Genomic DNA, 9,905 nt, shown 5'->3' on the forward strand with positions numbered 1-9,905 from the left:
CAGATGGAATTCGAAGTCACTATCTGTGGAGTGAATCTGCGTATGTATCCTGGGGCTGGACGTGAGGCTCACGTGTGTGTGCAGATGTGCACACGTGTGTACACACAGGTACCTGCACCCACATAACACCATGTCTTCTACAGCCCAACTGCTGTGAGTTCAGGAATCTCTTCAGAGCCCACCTCGGGGTCTCCCCTGGGGGGCTTTAGAATGCTTAACTTCTCTAAAAATTATTTCTATTTACCTGGCCTGGAACCGGGTAAGGTGCTAACGGTCGTATGTGCATTTTCTCATTCAACTTCACAACAGCTGGAGTTCAGAATACTTAAGGAACTTGCTGCAGGTCACATAGGGCTCAGGCTGTAAAGCTGAAGTTCAAACTCCAGTCTATCTGTTTCTCCCAGTCCCACTGTCACATCTTCAGCATCACCAACGTGCAGGGAGCCCTTGTGTGTGTGCTAGGCACCCTGCCTGCCCCCTCACAGTGCTTACCTCATTTAATCCTCCCAACTCTCCAAGGTCGATGCTAGCATTTCCCCAATGCACAGAGGAGCAAATTAAAGCACAGAGAGGTTAAATTACTTGCTCAAGGTCACACAGCTAAAGGAGTGCTAAGAATTTGTCAGAGGAAATCGTTAGCTGGGAGGGAGGGGGAGGGTGGGATGGACTTGGCCTTCAGCTCCCCTGCTCCCTGGCCCTCCACGGGGCGGTATCAGTGCCCCTTCCCAACCCGGGACTGAGTCAGAGAGCCAGGCGGCTTCGCAGACACCAGGTCACTGATGATGGCCGAGTGGGGATGGGCTGGCGTGGGCCAGGAGCAAGCGGTCCCCCCCAGGAATGGCTCAGGAATAATCTGCCTGGCTGCACCTGGGCAGGCACGGCTGGTATTGGCACAGCTGCCTGCGGAGAGCTTCCTGTCCCAGCAAAGGGGGCTCCCAAGGTAGCCCAGAACTGCGTCACGAGCCACAGGGGGCTTCGCTGCCTGACTTCAGTGCTGGCGCTGCCCCAGCCCTGGCGGCCACTTCACACGCTGACGCGCGCTATTTACATAAACCAGGTGGAAAGATGCCACTGCTGATTTTCAGAATCCCACACTTCCTCCCCGCCATCCATCTCCGAGCTCCATCACATTCTACCTCCTCCGTAGTTTTCCATCCTGCCCTCCCCTCCATCTTCAATGCCACCCTCTCTAGGCAGGCGTGTCCCCTCTCCCTCTGCTGCCTTTCCCTGTGTCCCATCCAGAAGTCTCCCCTTCAGCCAGTCCTCCATGCAGTGGTCACAGGATCTTCGTAACACACGACCCTGATTGAGTCCCTCCTCTGCTCGGTGGCTCCTCTGGCCTGGGTGTGGCCCAGGTAGTGGAAACTGTCTCCCTCTGACCTCTGACCCAGCTCTCCGGGGGGCCTGTGCTTTGGCCAGTCCAGACTCCTTCCACTTCCAGAACACTCTGAAGCTCTTTCTTGCTTCCCTGGCTGTTCTTTGCTGGGTTCCCCACCTGGAACCAGGTCGGGAAAGTCCTCTCTCTGTAGTTGGCTGAATAATGGCCCCCAAATAGCCATGTCCTAATCCCCGGAACCTGTGAATATTACTTTACATAACCAAAACAAAAACAAAAAACAAAAAAAAAATCTGAGAGAAGGGTCTTTTGCAGATTTGCAGATGTGATTCAGTTAAGCATTCTGAGATGGGGAGCGTATCCTAGATTATCCAGGTGGGCCCTAAAGGTAATCAACCACCTGTATCCTTAAAAGAGGGAAGCAGAGGGAGATTTTACTGCACACAGATGAGAAGGCGATGTTAAGACAGAGCAGAGAGAGCCCTGCAGATTGGAGTGAGGTGGACACAGGCCAAGCAATGCTGGCAACCACCAGCTGGAAGAAGTAAGGAACACATTCACCCCTAGAGCCTCCAGAGCGAGTGCAATCCTGCCGATACCTTGATTTCAGCCCAGTGAAACTGATCTTGGGCTTCTGGCTTCCAGAACTGTAAGAGAATAAATATGTGTTATTTTAAGCCGCCAAATTTGTAGTAATTTGTCACACCAGCCACAGGAAACTAATACACTGCAAAACCCTCTTTTCATCTAAGGACAGGTACTAATGGCTTTCCCAACCCCCATCCGTGAAACTTTCAGGAAACCTTTTTCTGCCTTCTGAATCAATTGTTCCCTCCAGCTATCAATAAACAGGCTGATATGACACGTTGTTCTTTGTTTTATAATGATTGTCTATATCTGTTTCTTCCCCAAAATTATGACTTCCTCAAACTTGAGAACCTTATTTGGGGGCTGATTCCAGCAGGTACTCTTTCAGCTGTCGCAGTGCTGCACTGCCCAATTCCAGGGCCACCATTCGGGCCAGGTGCTATGGGATGTGAATCCCTAGGGCACAATCCCAAGGGACACTGTTTACCTGGAAGGCACTGGGGATGGCATTTCCGGGGAGTTGGGCAACACTGCTACTTTGGACACATTTATCAAGTGCATGAACTACTACACTCCACTCTCCTCAAAAAGAAAAAAAAAGTCATTCTCATAGACAAAGAGTCCTACTCCTCCCTGGGGTGATGGGATGGGTAGCAACTGCATCAGGAGATAAGCACGGTCTCCGGAGGGGACCACTTTGGGAAAGTAATACTCTGATTTGGACAGGTAAATTCTAATGATATTTACATAGGATGTACTTATTCTCTCCCCTGCTGATGATATTCTATCAAATATTACAGGCACCTTAGAAGGCGAGGGATTCCCCATCAAGAGATATACATAATATCTTTGAGCTGTTTTGCAGATACTGAAACCATCACCAGGTGGGAGAAGTTAACTGTATGCTGCCCACAAGCATGTAGACCCCAGACCGGTTGGAACCAGAAGGCTTGATGATGTTGACTCCCACTTACCTCACCACGGAAGGTAACCAATCAGAAGAATGTCCACAAGCTGATCACGCCTTCTTTGAACCATTACTATAAAATTCCTCACTACCCCCTCCAGGTCAGGACACACAGTTTTGAGGGCATTAGCCTGCTGTGGGAAAGCGATAAAGCTATTATTTCCTACTTCATCCCCCCACCAAAAAAAAAGAAGGCGAGGGAAACTATACATCAGAAGTGGGCAGGTAGCATGGAGGGTGAGGCAGGGTGTGAGGATGGTACCAGAGAAGCAGGATGTCCAGTCCAGTACACTGGTAATAACCCAATCACCCGTTGGTCTGTTTCAGTAAAAACAGAACACATGCAGTTACATCTTTCTCACTTTCTATGAGAACAAGTACATTAGTTGCTTAGAAGAAACAAAACTGTCCCACGGCTTTTATTCTTCCTGTCTCCCAGTGGATTCAAGCCCAGCACCACAGCAGGCTTGGGGGAGGGGCTACATGCTGAGCCTCCGTGGAGGTCGGGGCCGTGCCTGCCTGCCACCCTGCGAGAGCGGTCCCCAGGAGCAGTCCCCAAGAGAAGCAAAGGGTCTGCACACCCTTCAGACTCTGAAAGAACCCCCTCATTCCAACAAGATATTTCTTGTCTATACTTCTTTTGGGGACGGATGTTGTTAGGTGACTCAAGTCAAATCCAGAATTTAACGCACAGTCCAAGACCAGGAAACTGGCTGGGTTTCCTCCTATAGGGGCGTATTGGTGGCATCCTCAGAGCCATTCCTCTCTCCGTCCTCCCCAGGGACAACTGTCCTCCCACACTCCCTTGGGTCCTGTGTAGAAGACTGAATTGATCAGTATATGGTTAGATTGGATTAGCTGGTGAGAGATAGAAAATACAGGATAACAGTGTCTGAAGCAAAGCAGAAGTCTATTTCTCCATCGTGAGTATGTTTGGGTGGGCAGTCCAGGGCTGGCGTGGTGCTTCATGGGTCAGGGACCCATGCTCCTTCTACCCTGTTCTTCTGCCATGCATGCTTTAGTTCCCAAGTTCACTTCGTGGTCCAAGATAACTGCTCCAGCTGCAGCCATCATATCTGCATGCCAGCCAAAAGGAAAGGGAAAAGGGAAGGAGAAGGGCATGCCTCGTCCCTTTGACACTTCCCTGAAAGTGCGCCACTTCTGTTCACGTCTAATCAGCAAAACACTAATCACGTGGCTACACCTAGTTGTAAGAGATGCTGGGAAAGGTAGTTTTTATCACAAGGGGCCATGAGCCCAGCTGAAATTTAGGGGCTCTTTTACTGAAAAAGCGGAGTAAAACAGATGTGGGAAGCAACAAGTAGCATCTGTCCAGTCAGCAACAAAAGGCCTCAGCAAAATGTTTCACAGCAAGAGAGCCATTCAAAATCAAAATGGTGATGAGGTATCATTTTACATGCATCAGATTGGCACAGTACAAAAGATCCAATAAGTGTCAAGTCACGTAGAATGTAGAAAAATGGGAACTCTCATAATTGCTGCTGGGAGTGTAAATTGCTGTAAGCCCTTTGGAGAGCTTTAGAGATTTGTTTAGAGAAATTGCTTAGAGCAACTCCTAAGAAAACCAAAGATATTTATACCTATAGCCCAGGAGCTCTATCTACTTCTAGAGAAAACCTCACATGCACTCAAGGAGAAAGGTATAAGAATTGACTGCAGACAGGAATAAAGATGCAGACGTAGAAAATGGACTTGAGGACACGGGGAGGGGGAAGGGTAAGCTGGGACGAAGTGAGAGAGTGGCATGGACATATATACACTACCAAATGTAAAATAGATAGCTAGTGGGAAGCAGCCAAATAGCACAGGGAGATCAGCTCGGTGCTTTGTGACCACCTAGAGGGGTGGGATAGGGAGGGCGGGAGGGAGGGAGACGCAAGAGGGAAGAGATATGGAGATATATGTATACATATAGCTGATTCACTTTGTTATACAGCAGAAACTAACACACCATTGTAAAGCAATTATATTCCAATAAAGATGTAAAAAAAAAAAAAAAAGAATTGACTGCAGCACTGTGTGTAATTTTGAAAAACTGGAAACAACCACATGTCCATGGATGAATAAATTGTGGCATATGCATGCAAAGAATTATAATACAGCAATGAAGATAAATGACCCAGCACCACATGTATCAACATGGATACATTTCAAAATATAAATTGAGAAGACTCAGTCGAATCTATGATGTTTCGTTTCATAAAAAAAGAAAAAGACATCATGTGAAGATTTGACAAACTGGGTGTTCATCATCATATTATTATTGTACAGGTGTTCATTATAGTATTCTTTTTTCAGGATTGCAATGGAAGGTTCTTTTTTTGTATTCTTTTTTACTGTAAAATATATATAACAAAATTTACCATATTAACTTTTTTTTTTGGCAGTGCGGGATTTCAGTTTCCTACAAGGGATGAAACCCCGTGCCCCCTGCAGTGGAAGCGTGGAGTCTTTCTTTTTTTTAAACATCTTTATTGGAGTATAATTGCTTTACAATGTTGTGTTAATTTCTGCTGTATAACAAAGTGAATCAGCTGTACGTATACATATATCCCCATATCCCCTCCCTCTTGTGTCTCCCTCCCACCCTCCCTATCCCACCCCTCTAGGTGGTCACAAAGCACTGAAGTGATCTCCCTGTGCTATGTGGCTGCTTCCCACTAGCTATCTATTTTACATTTGGTAGTGTATATATGTCCATGCCACTCTCTCACTTCGTCCCAGGGAAGCTCAGAGTCTTAACCACTGGACCACCAGGGTAGTCCAAGGCATTATTTTTTAACAGATATGGAGTTTCATTTTGGGGAGATGAAAGAAGATCTATACTGTAGATAGATGGTGATGGTTGCACAACAATGTGAATGTGCTAAATGCCACTGAGCTGTACACTTAAAATGGTTAAAATGGGGACTTCCCTGGCGGTCCAGTGGTTAAGACTCCGTGCTTCCACCGCAGGGGGCATGGGTTTGATCCCTGTTCAGGGAACTAAGATCCCACATGCCGCACGGTATGGCCAAGAAAAAAAAACAAAATACAACAACAATAATGCCTCATTCTCCCCTCTCTCCAACCCCTGGCAACCACTACTCTACTTTCTGTCTCTATGAGTCTGACTACCCCAGGAACCTCATGTAAGTGGCATCATACGGTATTTGTCCTTTTGTGACTGGCTCATTTAACTGAGCAGAAAATCTTCCAGGTTCATCAGTGTTATGGCATGTTCATCAGTGTTATGGCATGTTCCTTCCCTTTTAAGGCTGAGTAATATTCCATTGTACTTATATACCACCTTTTATTTATCCATACATCTGTCAGTGGGCACTTGGGTTGCTTCCACCTTTTGGCTATTGGGAATAATGCTGCCATGAACATGGGTGTACAAATATTTGTTCTAGTCCCTGCTTTTAATTCTTTTGGGTATATATCCAGAAGAGAAATTTCTAGATCATATGGTAATTCTATTTTTAATTTTCTGAGGAACATTATTATTTTTCTTTTTTAAAAATTTTTATTGGAGTAGAGTTGATTTACAATGTTGTGTTAGTTTCTGCTGTACAGCAAAGTGAATCAGTTGTACATATACATGTATCCATTCTTTTTTAGATACTTTTCCCATATAGGTCATTACAGAGTATTGAGTAGAATTCCCTGTGTTATACAGTAGGTCCTTATTAGTTATCTATTCCATATTTAATAGTGTGTATATGTCAATCGCAATCTCCCAGTTTAATCCCTCCTCACCCCTCTCCCCCTTTGGCAACCATAAGTTTGTTTTCTGCATCTGTGACTCTATTTCTGTTTTGTAAATAAGTTCATTTGTACCATTTTTTTAGATTCCACATATAAGGGAACCTTATTTTTTATTATATGTTTGAAATGGTTCACAGTAAAACGATTAACGGTATTTTAAAATGCTTCATAATGGGAAGAAGTTACTCTGAAAACGTATCGTCTGGAAGAATGCCTTTACATGCGTCTGATACTCTTTAAGAACTCGAAATATTTAGTGGATGTGGCATTGGCTCCCCCAAATCAAAGTCCCTAGAAGGTTAAGCTACACCCACACCGGTATTCAAGCTCCCCTGGCTAGTGCTGGCTTCATGAAGGCACGGGACACACTTCAGGTCAGTGAGATGGGAAAAGAAGTGTGTGTGTGGTGGGGAGTGAACTTCAGGAACTATTTCCTTACTCCTAAGAAAGACACTAGGAGAAGGTGGCCTCGGTTCTGGGCGTGGCTGTAACGCTGCCATTCTGCCACCATCTTGAAGGTGGAGCCACAGAGGAGAAGGCGGAGCCGAAGGGTAGGAGGGGCTTAAGTTCCAGCGTTGTGGAGTTTTTGGCTGTTGAGTGGGTAATACAGGTATAGGTACATGCAATAAATGTCCTATTATTCAAGCGACTTGAGTGGAAGCTATTAGTTGAGGTTGAAAGCATCTTCACTGATTGAGTAAATAACTTCTAATTTAAAAAATTATATAAGTAATATATATATTCTAATTATAAACACTTAATAATACTGAGAAAATTTTAAAGTTCTCCTTCGCTTTCCCCATCCCATTTTCCTTCCCTAGACCTTTTTTACTATATACATATGCAGTCTATGTTTACTCACGTTTTTGTTTTAAGAAAATGTTGGCTATACTACATATAGATCATTCTTTGCATCGCATTTTTTACCTAAAAATAGGTTTTGAAAAATGTTCCATACCATCTTCTTAATTTAAGAAAGTGTTGTATAGTATTCCATGGTGTGGGAATACCCACATTTATTTCACTGTTCCTTTATCAGTGAACATTTAGACATGCCTCTTTGGGCACTGGTGAAAATACTTATGAAGAGTGAATTCACTGAAGCAGAATTCCTGAGTTAATGGATAAGTGCATTTTAAGTTTTGATAGATGTCAACTTGCCCAGAGAATGCTTGTGCCAATGTAGGTGCCTAATGCATCAAAGGGGCAGCCCCCGTGCCCAAGGTTCACCCTCCCCCCGCCCACACACACAGCTGCCGGCCTCTTCCTACCTTCTCTCCTCCAGCTGCCACCCCGGTGGCAACAGCAAGCCTTTCTCCCAGAAGGAAGCCCTGTGCGTACGTGGGAAGAACGACATAAATGAGGGGAGGAGACACTGGCCCTGCCTTCCAGGAACTTCTTTGCTCTCATGGGAGAAGGAAGCAACATTGAAGGCAGTTAGTGACTCAACAGGGATATTAAAAATATTTAATACTCCGTATTAGGAACACAAATCAGGAGGAGGCCTTGCCTTAGTGCCTCCAGATGGGAGGCTAGAGGCCCTCTGCTCAGCCAGACATTAACCCTTTAGTTGTCAGATCTATGAAGGTCTGGGGGAATCCCAAGGAAGGGACTGGTGAGAGTGCAGACAGGGTGACCACAGCAGTGCATATGGGCTGACGTCCCTGGGGCATTCCAAGGGGTCATTGGGGATCTGAGGAGGCACATGTCCTGGGTACTATGGGACTCTGAGAGAGCTTCTGGGAGGAAGATTTTCTTGCAGAATTTGGGTTGGGAGGAGAAGCAAGCAGGCCAGGAATCAGCTGGGTCAAGGCAAGCCCTGACCCTCTACTTCCTTTCTCTGTTTAAGTGTCCTCCTTGAGTCCCCTCCTCTTCCTAATCTGTCCAAAGAAATATACATTGATCTGGGGCAAATTTACTCAGTTTGAAAGAAACAGTGAACTGGTCATTTTTATAATATAAAAAGACTCCATCAAATGCTCCCTGACCTCAATTTTCTTTATTTTGTTCATTAGAGAAAGGCAAGATTTCAAACGTACCTACTTTTCCTCCATATTGGGTTGAAAGGGCTAGAGAGCTGACTTCAGAGCATGGGCCACCCCCTGGCAGACACACTCATGGTCTTCTTTTTTTTTTCATAGTCTTCTACTTAAAGGGCATTTTACCCCACCAGGACCCCCTGAGCTCCTTGGAGGAGCCCTGCCTGGTGCCATGCTGTTGGACGATCCTTGAAACCGAGGCACTAAGAGACCCTGCATCAGGCCTCAAGAACCTGGATGAGGATCTGTCGTCCCTCATAGACAGATCCGGGGACACTGAGACCCTGGAAGGGAGAGCTGCCTGAAGTCAAACAAGTATACAGGAGCAGAGGCAAAACCAGGGCTGAGTGCTGTTTGGGGGTGGGGTGGGGCATCACTTTTTAGTGGCCTGATGGAGGAGCTGATAAGATGGGGACGTAGGAAGTTGCTTAGCTCACCGCAAACCTGCAGGGTGGGTGGAGAAGAATCCAGGGGCCCGCAGCCAATTGTCCCTGCTTGCAAAACCCAGGAACGTTTAATCCGTTTAAAGAGAAACACGGGAGACTGCCCAAGAGGCCAAGACGCCTCAGGAGGCTTTTTGGTTCCTAGTTCCGGCCAACCGGGCGGGCCTTGTCCTCTGCCTGGGGAGGGCGGATGGGGAAGACGCCATCTTTGGTCTCCAGGTCCAAGGTCATTTGGCACCATCTCTCCCGCCTACCAGATTGCCGGCAGGGCTCCGCCGGTTCTTCCCCTTTTCTTTCCCTGCAGTGGAAGCATGGAGTCTTAACCACTGGACCGCCAGGTAAGTCTCCCCCCACCCCCTTTCTTTCGGGGCCTTTTGCACTACACCCGCAGGTCTTCCATAGTCTTTTTGCACAGAGGTTCCAGATTGGTGATGGAAAGACTGAGGTCTGGAGCCTCTCCGGGAATCATGAAGGAGCAGGAACCTCAGTGGTGCTTCTCAGACCTGCAGGCCAGAGATCACCTGGACACAAAGCCGTGTATTTTTCCTTTTAGCTCGGAGGATGAAGAGAGAGGGCACTGCTTTCTATAGAGACACCGAAAAGTCCTTTCTTAATTCCCCACCCCGCCTCGGCAGGCGGAGGTGACCGGAGATTCTTAAATTTTTTATTTTTTAACAGCCCCTCCTGAGCGTGTCCAGCTGTTTAAAGTAAGGCCCCGCGTTCCCAATACTGGCAGAAGGCGAGCGCATGTGGGAACCTGT

Source organism: Balaenoptera borealis, assembly GCF_965194805.1.
Source record: "Balaenoptera borealis genome assembly, chromosome: 15".
NCBI classification, from domain to species: Eukaryota; Metazoa; Chordata; class Mammalia; order Artiodactyla; family Balaenopteridae; genus Balaenoptera; species Balaenoptera borealis.